Raw genomic sequence first — 11,733 nt, forward strand, 5'->3', positions numbered from 1 at the left:
TTAGAGCGTCCGTGGCTTTTAACGATTAAAAAATTATTTCTCTAAGCCACGTCAGAACGGCGTGAGAAGTTTAACGATAAAGTGAAGAAAAAAAACTCGATCTATAAAGTTGAGTGAGTAAATTGAAAATTTTGAAAGTATAGTGAGTAAAATAGAAATCATATGAAAGTTCAGTTACCAAATTTGTAATTTACCCTTAACAAAATAAATTAGAGTGATTAAAATAAGAGCAATCCGAAAATCGAGTAGTTAAATTGAAAAATTTTAAACATTAGTACCAAAATAGGAGTGAGAAGCTAATTGAGTGATAATGATGTAATTTACCCATAAAAATGCAGCTTCGTTGAGATTTTAACGTCGAGGTTCTAAAATGAAACAAAAACTAAATATTAAGTATTATTTTAAAAAACTAAAAATTTAGGTATTAAAATGGATTAAAACTAATAGTTTAGAAACTAAACTCGTAATTTACTCTATAATATATTGCAAAATAATAAAAAAGTGTGTTCTTTTTCCGATCTCTGTTAGAAAATTTTGATAAAAAACTTAATACATTTTATGTGCCCATATGTAATGCCCCGATTTTTGAGTTGGTATTTTTGGGTAAACCCGAGTGAATTTTGTATAGACCAATAAACAAATTAAAAGTGTTGGGTTAAGATTTGGCTTATTTTAGTTGGGCTTGAGCCCATTAAGGCTTAAAAAAGGTTCTTTTGATTTGTGCAAGAAATGAGGATGATTAGGAGAGTAAATATCCCATAAATTGTTTCAAAGGCTAAAAACCTTTTATTATAATGAGGTCATATGGGCAGAGTTTTTCATTCATCTTTTTCTTTATCATTTGTCTTATACCTCTTCCCATTCAAACTCCTTCTCCCCTCTTAGTATATTGAGAGAAAAAAATATGAGAACTTTGTGAATTTCATTTGTTGCCAAAGAAGTCTAAGGTAAGAATTAAAATCCTCATTCTCTAAGCTTTCAACCAAGTGTTCTTTTACAAGCTTTAGTCATGGAGAATTGGAATCATTTTTCTAACTTTCTTAAGCTCTTAAAAGAGTTAATAACTCACTTCCATTGATTATTCTAGTGATAGAATTGGGTGAAAGCTCAAAGGGTCAAGGAAAATGGAAGGAGGTACTTGGGTGAGCTTGAGGTTGTTCTTACAACTCTAGCATGTGTAGTTTGGATGCATGTTTGGGTGTTTGAGCCATTGGACGCACTTGGGGGTTCAAACCATGGAAAATGGGATTTGTTGTTGTTTTTGAGTAAAGTAATGACATTTCATGTTCCTTAAGTATTAAATAAGTTTTATTCACCGCTTGACTTAGGGACACTTTAAGAACAATTTGGGGGACTTTGGTTGAGTTAAATAGAGTTTTTTGAGTAGAGGGCATCGGTACTGTAAGAACAATACCAATACATCCCGTCGTGAAAGGGCAAAACTCATAGAGTTTTTTAGGATAGTATTGATAACCCAACAAGGAGTACCATATTGTCCGTATGGTATCGATACTCGAGAGCTAGTATGGATACTCAGGGACCTAGATCATATTTTTGTAGCCAATTTTTGTATCAGTACTCACAGGAGTATTGATACCAAGGGTGGAGTATTGATACTCCCCATAGGGGTATCGATACTGGGGTACTTTTTTAAAACATCAAATGCAATTTTAGTAACGAAACTCAGGTGAATATTGATACTGAAGAGGGTGAGTATTGATACCACTAAAAGGGGTGTACCGATACCTAAGGGGGAGTATCGGTACCCGCGTAAATTTTTTGGCAGTGAGGTTTGTAACACCCACAACCCGGATCCGAGTCCGAAGTGTCACATTGACTTTTCAAAACCTTTACCGAACTATTCAGAGCTTATACAATGTATTATTTTGTATACATGCCAACTAGAACTTTATATATTAAAGTACATATTATTCACCTTTATTCTGATCTGACCTTTGGTAAGGAGAACTGACCTGTCTTGCTCCACATTGCTCTTTACTCTTCTCACTTCGGTAACCTACGTGTGAAACAATCACATGCTATGTCTATGACTTAGTGAGGCATTAAACACATTAAAGTAACTCTAACTACTTAATCATGCATGAACATTTCATATCATGCTATCACACAAAACAATATAGCATTTCATGTAATCAAATGTACACATATACACATCATCATATCAATCATATAATACAATTCATATCACAAAAGCATATACTTTACCTGTAATATATTTTTATTGTTATCTCTTTGTTAGCCCATGTACATATGTGAGAACTGTAGATATGTGAGTCTATTGAGGTTATGCACTATGCTGTCACCACAGCTCGTATGGGGTCCCACTAGGGGCTATGAATTTTGTCCCAAAGGACCTATGTACTATATTTATCCCGAAGGACCACTCCTTAAGAACCATATACATATTTCAATGGATCACATATATGTCTCACAAAACCTTGTAAATGTTCCAAAGAATACATATATTTCTCGAAGGACCACGTAGAACCCTCGACTCTTGGCATGCCAATTATACCTCTAGCTCTCTTTACACATAACATGGGCATTTTCACTTATATCATTTCACATATACATTTTCATATCACCTGTTCATATAAGCTCATAGCTTCTTTCACATATACATGTAGACATATAGCTTCTTTTCATATAATTCATATCACTTTTTATATAATTCACATGTTCACATATAACACCTATAACTATATTCATGTATAAATAATAATCATATCACCCATATTAATATTCATAAAATCATGTAATCAAATGTTGGAAGTAGACTCATCGCGAGTCTTTTCCACACACATCATATACTAATGTATATGCACTCACCTTGGCCTCACTAAGTTTTAATCCACTTTTATGCTTTCATCTCTTTCGATCAAATCTTGACTTGATAATCGTTCCGGGACTTGTTCGTGCTCGATATCTATATGATCATACATTGATACATATCAGTATTCAATTGATATACTCTAATCTATCATTTCTTAGACCAAAAGAAAGGTTTATTTCTATTTCCCATTAAAGTGCATCGATGCACTCCTTATGCATCGATGCATTAATTGAATTAGATGTTTCCATTTTTAATGGGTGCATCGATGCACTTCCTATGCATCGATACACTCTGAACAATTTCTGGAAATTTACCCTTGATGCATCGGTGCACCTTGAATGTGCATCGATGCACATAGCCCAGAATTTATTTTTAAGCCCGAAAATCTATTCAAATCAACTCAAATGCTTTATCTTTCAACCCCTTTCATATTCTCAACTCATATACACATGATTAAACCAATCTATATCCATATAAACCATCTTTAACTTCAAAATTCTATTCCTCATATGTAACTCAAGAATTAAACCAACTTTGCAATATGTTTTAATTCCAATTCTATGGCTTCTAACTTCTTAATTAGACCATTGACAAGTCAAATTTAACTTCTAACTCTAGTTATGAACTCTATTTCAAGATTTCACCCAAGAACCTCAAATCTTTAATCCCTCCTAACTCCATCATACTTTGATTTTAAGATAACTTAAGCTTTCCTTAAGCTTAGTTATCATCTAATAATCAAAACCCAACCTTAAAATCAACAATTAATCCATAAACAAATAAACTCACCTTTAAGCTTGGAGATACGGGAGGAGGAAGAAGAAGAAAGAAAACTCTGGATAATTCTCTTTTCCCACGTGGTTCATTTTCTTATAAAAGGAATATAAAAATCTTACTTGTCAATTTACCATTTTACCCTTTAATTCATTCAATAATTACTAAATAACCTTCATCATATTTCCAATAAATCATTGAACTATTCAATTATCCCACTTTAATCACCAATTCCTGAAATTTTACAATTTGGTTGCTAACCCAGTATTGAGGATGTTACAAATCTCCCCTCCTTTAAAGAAAATTCGTCCTCGAATTTTCACTGAACAAATCAATAAGAACACATCTTCTATTGTTCTCATATTACCTCCTTTCTTAATATTTTCTTCCTTTATTTCTTCAATTACTTTTTTCCTTTATACATTTATCTGCTGTAACTGATCATATAAATAATAACTAGTAACTTTAATCCCTTTCTGTCTTTTCTCTCTTTCCATTATGCATTTTCCTTTGACCATTTCTGCGACTTCATATAATATCACTAATCATGTAGACAATAACATCCATTTTCATCACTTAACCTCATAAATCCCTCTTTAATTGTCTTATAACAATAACCAACTCGTTTTCCAATATCATTTGATCGAGAACACAACATTAGATCTTCTTTAAATATAATTAACATACACTTTTAAAGAATCTTTTCACATCACCTTGCACACTTTTCTTACTTCTATATCAAAATTGTCATCTACACTTCCATATAACCTTTATCGTATCTGATCCTTTAACTCATCCCTTTCATTTCTTTATTCCATTATTCCTTTATTTATTCCTTATACCCAAATCATATCTTTCATTTCATGTTCACATATTCTTGTCTTATCACCTATACTCATCTCTATGTACCAATCTTCATGGCATCCTCATAACTTTGATAACCCATTTACTTATACAAAACTTCATTCTTTATCATTTCTTATACTTGTATTTTCCTTTCTTAAGGTTCCATGCAAATACTTATCTTCTTTTCTACATCATAACTATCTGATCAGAATACACAACTATATTCAGTTTCACATCATAATTGATTAACTCAACTCTATCTTTTCCTCCAATTTTATAACTCTATCATCTTTACTCTGACAGCTAGTCAATAATATCTGTCCAATCTAGGGCACAAGCCCTAGTCAACCAATCATATACATCCTTTCCAATCAAAATTATCTCAAAATTTGTTTACTTAACTTGTCAATTTCACCTCCATTCTCATACATCCTGAAATTTTCGTTATTCAAACTCAACATCATAACTTCCTTTGTCTTATAAACTAATCATTGATATATATACATTCTCAAACTCTTCTTATCAATCCTCAGCTTTACAAATATACAAATCCTTACTTCCTTTTCCTTTACTATACCACATTACTATGATCCAAATATACAACTGTATCCAGATCCATTTTATATTTGGTTATCATATCCTGACAATATCTTATAATCTTATAATTCCAGTACATTTTTATCACATACTCTGGTTAGCCAACGCTAACTCTTTTCATCTTAACTGTAAACCCTTATCATAAACATACTCTTGTTTATGATATTATCACTTCGTTTCAAACTCATAAGCTCTGACTTTATACATCTTATACGCTTGTCACTGATGCACTTATCCTTGAGTTCTTCTATAAGTACTCACCACGTCATTCGATCTTTTTAAAGTTCTTATGGTAACACTTGTTCACCATATTCTATCTTATCCACATACTAACAAAACTAATTCATATCACTTTTTCGATTCAAAACAATAAAGATCTTCTTTCACTATTCTAGTATGATTTCAACTTTCTAAAATCAACCTTTAATCTTATAAGATATTTTTTGAGGTTTCCGCTCTTCATCCTGCCTGGACAGGGCAGGTGAATTGCTATCACCATCATATTTGTCAGCTATCGATTTACTTTACTTTAACAATTTCTATAATCAATTCCTACTACATCATACAAATCTTATTCTATTAGCAAGACAACATACTCCTTACACTATCAGATCAGAAATTTTCACTTTTAGTTGGCATGTACACTTTTTTAAACCTCATTGGACTTTGGTTTAAGCCTAGAATCGGCTAAACCTTAGCTCTGATACCATTAAATGTAACACCCCCAACCCGTATCCGACCCGGATCCGAGTCTGAAGTGTCATATTGACTTTTCAAAACCTTTACCGAACTATTCAAAGCTTATACAATGTATTATTTTGGATACATGCCAACTAGAACTTTATATATTAAAGTACATATTATTCACCTTTCTTCTGATCTGACCTTTGGTAAGGAGAACTGGCCTGTCTTGCTCCACATTGCTCTTTACTCTTCTCACTTCGGTAACCTACGTGTGAAACAATCACACACTAAGTCTATGACTTAGTGAGACATTAAACACATTAAAGTAACTCTAACTACTTAATCATGCATGAACATATCATATCATGCTATCACACAAAACAATATAACATTTCATGTAATCAAATGTACACATATACACATCATCATATCAATCATATAATACAATTCATATCACAAAAGCATATACTTTACATGTAATATATTTTTATTGTTATCTCTTTGTTAGCCCATGTACATCTGTGAGAACTGTAGATATGTGAGTCTATTGAGGTTGTGCACTATGATATCACCACAGCTCATATGGGGTCCCACTAGGGCTATGAATTTTGAACCGAAGGACCTATGTACTACATTTGTCCCGAAGGACCACTCCTTAAGAACCATATACATATTTCAATGGATCACATATGTGTCTCACAAGACCCTGTAAATATTCCAAAGAATACATATATGTCCCGAAGGACCACGTAGAACCCTCGACTATTGGCATGCCAACTATACCTCTAACTCTCTTTACACATAACATGGGCATTTTCACTTATATCATTTCACATATACATTTTCATATCATCTGTTCATATAAGCTCATAGCTTCTTTCACATATACATGTAGACATATAGCTTCTTTTCATATAATTCATATCACTTTTCATATAATTCACATGTTCACATATAACACCTATGACTATATTCATGCATAAATAATAATCAAATCACCCATATTAATATTCATAAAATCATGTAATCAAATGTTGGAAGTAGACTCATCGCGAGTCTTTTCCACACACATCATATACTAATGTATATGCACTCACATTGGCCTCACTAAGTTTTAATCCACTTTTATGCTTTCATCTCTTTCGATCGAATCTTCGTTCCGGGACTTGTTCGTGCTCGATATCTATATGATCATACATTGATACATATCAGTATTCAATTGATATACGCTAATATATCATTTCTTAGACCAAAAGAAAGGTTTATTTCTATTTCCCCTTGAAGTGCATCGATGAATCCTACCGTGCATCGATGCATCCCTTAACATGTGCATCGATGCACTCCTTATACATCGATGCATTAATTGCATTCGATGTTTCCATTTTTAATGGGTGCATCGATGCACTTCATGTGCATCGATACACTTCCTGTGCATCGATACACTCTGAACAATTTCTGGAAATTTGCCCTTGATGCATCGGTGCACCTTGAATGTGCATCGATGCACATAGCCCAGAATTCATTTTTAAGCCCGAAAATCTACTCAAATCAACTCAAATGCTTCATCTGTCAACCCCTTTCATGTTTTCAACTCATATACACATGCTTAAACCAATTTATATCCATATAAACCATCTTTAACTTCAAAATTCTATTCCTCATATGTAACTCAATAATTAAACCAACTTTGCAATATGTTTTAATTCCAATTCTATGGCTTCTAACTTCTTAATTAGACCCTTGACAAGTCAAATTTAACTTCCAACTCTAGTTATGAACTTTATTTCAAGATTTCACCCAAGAACCTCAAATCTTTAATCCCTCCTAACTTCATCATACTTTGATTTTAAGATAACTTAAGCTTTCCTTAAGCTTAGTTATCATCTAATAATCAAAACCCAACCTTAAAATCAACAATTAATCCATAAACAAAGAAACTCACATTTGAGCTTGGAGATACGGGAGGAGGAAGAAGAAGAAAGAAACTCTAGATAATTCTCCATTCCCACGTGGTTCTTTTTCTTATAAAAGGAATATAAAAATCTTACTTGTCAATTTACCATTTTACTCTTTAATTCATTCAATAATTACTAAATAACCTTCATCATATTTCCAATAAATCATTGAACTATTCAATTATCCTACTTTAATCACCAATTCCTGAAATTTTACAATTTGGTCACTAACCCGGTAATGAGGATGTTACAAGGTTAGTTTGGGTTAGAGGAAAGATAATGGGATTTCATTAAGAATGGATACCCTTCCATAAGAATACAAGTGGAAACCTTAATAATTGTGTGATAATATAAGGTGTTAATGAGGTAAGATTCCATAAGACTTATTCATTTGTTTGATTCTAGAAAACAAAGAGGACACTTGAGTTACTTAAATGACGTTAGTGAGGTAGTATGAGGATTATCCAAATATATCCAAATAAGTGCTGGTGCATTTTAAATGCTAGTTGGATATTGCACCGGTGCTATGTGACCAGGGCAAATCCCAAGTACTCTAGAAGAGTAGACTAGTTGAGTGAGCTCTGATGCTAACTAACCCGGACTCAGTTCAAGGTATAAGGAGATGTTGATTCTTTGTGAATCAGGTCTCTCTAAGGTTCTTAAGCAAGCAATGAGGGGTGCAAGTTTCGTAATGCTAAGTGACCCTGAGCTATACCATGAAGCTTAATTTGGTTGTTATGTGAGTGTATGCAAATGTTCATAATCATGTTTTTAGCATACTCATATGTTGAATGTATATACTATAGTAGGGTTATTTGTGTGGAACTGAGCTTGTCAGCTTAGCGTATAGAATGTGTTTTCGTTTACAGGTTCTTAGGTGTCATCTGAGGAGCTTATTGCTAGACTTGGATTCCATACTCAACCTTTTTTAGAGTATGTCTCGATTATTTAGTGGACATGTACTATCATAGACCCTTTTTTTATTTGATTCGTAAACTATGTTATTTTGTATTTAAATATTTTGGTGACTGATGTTATGAGCTCCCTCATATTTTAAATACTTAAGTTTTGTAAACATAATATATTTGGTTTATGTTATATGCGTAAGTCAATTGGTCAAATGGTTTTAAAAAAAGGTTAGCCACTTGGATGGTTTCGTGTGACATTCTAATCCACTGGGTTTCGAGTCGAATCAAATTAGGGTGTTACACTAAATTATATCTCAAATTGACTTTTGGTGTTTAAAATATTTTTCGTTAAAAATAGGTATTTAACATTTTTTCGCTACACTTTAGGTGCCTACCGTTATATTTTTTTATTTTTAAGGTTTAATACACTTCTAGGTGCTCAAACTATACCTCAAATGAACTTTTATTACCTAAAGAATTTTTTGCTTAAAATATGTGCCTAGACCGTAACAATAGTTAAATTTGGTTGTTATCGGAAACATGTCATACATATAAAATTTTAAAAAATATTTTAAAAAGATCGTCGTGAAACTACGCCGATGTGATTGTCATCGTTGACACCATCATAATCATCTTGTCATTGTGACTAATACCCAATCTCCCACCTACTGTGAAATTACGTTGATCGTCGTGAAAAACATTGTGAAGGGTCACCAGTTTTTTAAGTTTTCTTTTTCTATTTTTCAACGATTTCGACGGCTACAGCTGGTCGAACCTACATGACTATCACTATTAGGTTTCTCGTCTTGCTCCGAACAAAACTCAGCCGGTGATGACCCTTCGTTGTCGTCGAAGATAGGAGAGGGACGACATAAGAAGAAGGTTTGATTTGTTTTAGAATTTTTTTTAAAAAAAATATTTTTATTATTAAAAAATCTAAAAATATAACAGTATGCACCTAAAAGTTTAACAAAGAAAACGTTAGGCAATTATTTTTAATGAAAAAATTCTTTAGGCACCCAAAGATAATTTGAGATATAGTTTAAGCACCTAAAAGTGTATCTTTTTAAATAGCTTTTTTGAACTTTTATATGCATGACACGTATCAAATAACGATTAAATCTAACGACCGTTGCGATCCAGATACCTAAAGTATAACGTTAGAAAACGTTAAATACTTATTTTTAACAAAAAAAATTAAACATCAAAAAGTAATTTAAGATATAAATTAAATACATAAAAATGTATTTAGCCCGATAAAAGTAAAACGTGTTTTTTGGGTCTCTGTTGGAAAATTTTGATAAAGAAATATCAACAGTGATATTTTTATTGAAACAGAAAATATGTCTATGGTGTAATACCTGCTTTATTTTCAATGAATAATCTATAAAAAGATAATTGATAAGAAAAAAAAACATTATTTCCCCAAAGAAAGGTGTGATTATTTTTGATTGGCGAAGAATCGGACATTTCATAACTCGAGATTACGTATATCATCCTACGTGGCAATTGGCATCCCCTCAGAAGTAAAAGAAAACTAATTCTTCCACACTCTTGATCACCTTTGATTCATCAATGGCGGTCTCTACATCATCCCCAGTTGCTTACCTTACCGGAATCGAACATTCCAAGTTTCCCTCGAAAAACCCACAATTCAACCCCTTTTTCCATAAAAAAAGCCATTAACAATCGTAAGCATGGCCCCCAAAAAGAAGGTATCATCCTCAAATCCTAGCCCATTTTTGGTTCTCAAGAAAAAAGATTGATGCGGTTTGTTTGCTTTTTGTTTCAGGTAAATAAGTACGATTCCGGGTAGGAAAAGCAATGGTTTGGAGCAGGGATCTTCTACGAAGGAAGCGAAGAAGTAGAAGTGGACGTGTTTAAGAAGCTAGAGAATAGAAAGGTTCTGAGCAACGTTGAGAAGGCGGGGCTGTTATCCAAGGCAGAGGAGCTTGGACTCACCCTTTCGTCGATAGAGAAAGTCGGCGTTTTTTCCAAAGCCGAGGAGCTGGGGCTGCTCAGCTTGTTGGAGAAGGCGGCCAGCGTTTCCCCTTCCACGCTGGCTTCGGTGGCACTTCCAGCTTTGGTGGCGGCGCTGTTGGCTGTAGTGATTATACCGGATGACTCGGTTGGGCTGGTGGCGTTGCAAGCGGTGGTGGCTGGGGCACTTCTTGTTGGTGCTGCTGGATTGTTTGTGGGGTCGGTTGTATTGGGTGGTTTACAAGAAGCTGATTAATCTTCACACGTTTCATTTTGTAATGTTATTTACCTAAGCTTAGTTTTTCTCTTCAAATCCAAAAAAAAAAAGTTCTAAATGGTGTTACTACTCCTAATGTCTTCTAATTATTTGAGTTTGTTGCTTTCTATGTAGATATATAAATGAGATGAAATAAATAATAAGTTATTTAAGTTTAATTTGATAGGATTTAATTGTTGTTTAAATTGAATAAATTTGATATAGGTTTGTATTCGATTCAAATTCTTAATGAATCGAAGTGGTTTATTTAATATTCGATTAAAAAAATTTATACTCGTAATCAATTGAAAAAAATATTTTTAAATTTATTTAAATTCAATTATTAATAATATTAGCATATATATATATATATATATTAAATTCAATATAAGATTTTCATGTAGTTAAAGTTAAATTTCGAGTTCGAACTTCAATTGAACTAAATCTAGGAATGTTTCGAGTTTACGTTTTTTCGAGGTTCAATTTTCTATCTCGAGTTCGAGTCGAACTTGACAATGTTAAAATCGTGGGTTTTCGAATCGAGACTAACTCAACTTTAAATATTTCGAATCGAATCAAGTTGAACAACACTCAAACTCAACTCAACTCGATTATATCCTATTTCTATGGGCTGGTAAGCGTCAAGCAAGTCATTCACCTAATATTTGATCACCAACCAGCTGATTCAAAAGTAGGCAAATCCCATTCCCTTACTCAAAGCAGACTCTTTTGATTTATTTAGATATTTAATGGGATTGAAATAGTAATCTGAATACAATTTGTTACTTTACAAATTTGTGCATTCTCAAATCTCAATCCATACTTCTCCCAATACTGCCGTAGAGCATCGGGAAAGCTCGTAGCTACTGCAGTAGGCAG

The 11,733-nt window shown here is 33.0% G+C and overlaps 1 pseudogene; it reads left to right on the plus strand.

Moving 5' to 3' along the window:
* The first annotated feature begins 10,193 nt into the window (after positions 1-10,193).
* Positions 10,194-10,908, plus strand: LOC120126260 (annotated as a pseudogene).
* Positions 10,909-11,733: the final 825 nt, after the last annotated feature.

This window comes from Hibiscus syriacus, unplaced genomic scaffold, assembly GCF_006381635.1.
Source record: "Hibiscus syriacus cultivar Baekdansim isolate YM2019G1 unplaced genomic scaffold, ASM638163v2 tig00110457_pilon, whole genome shotgun sequence".
Classification (NCBI taxonomy): Eukaryota; Viridiplantae; Streptophyta; class Magnoliopsida; order Malvales; family Malvaceae; genus Hibiscus; species Hibiscus syriacus.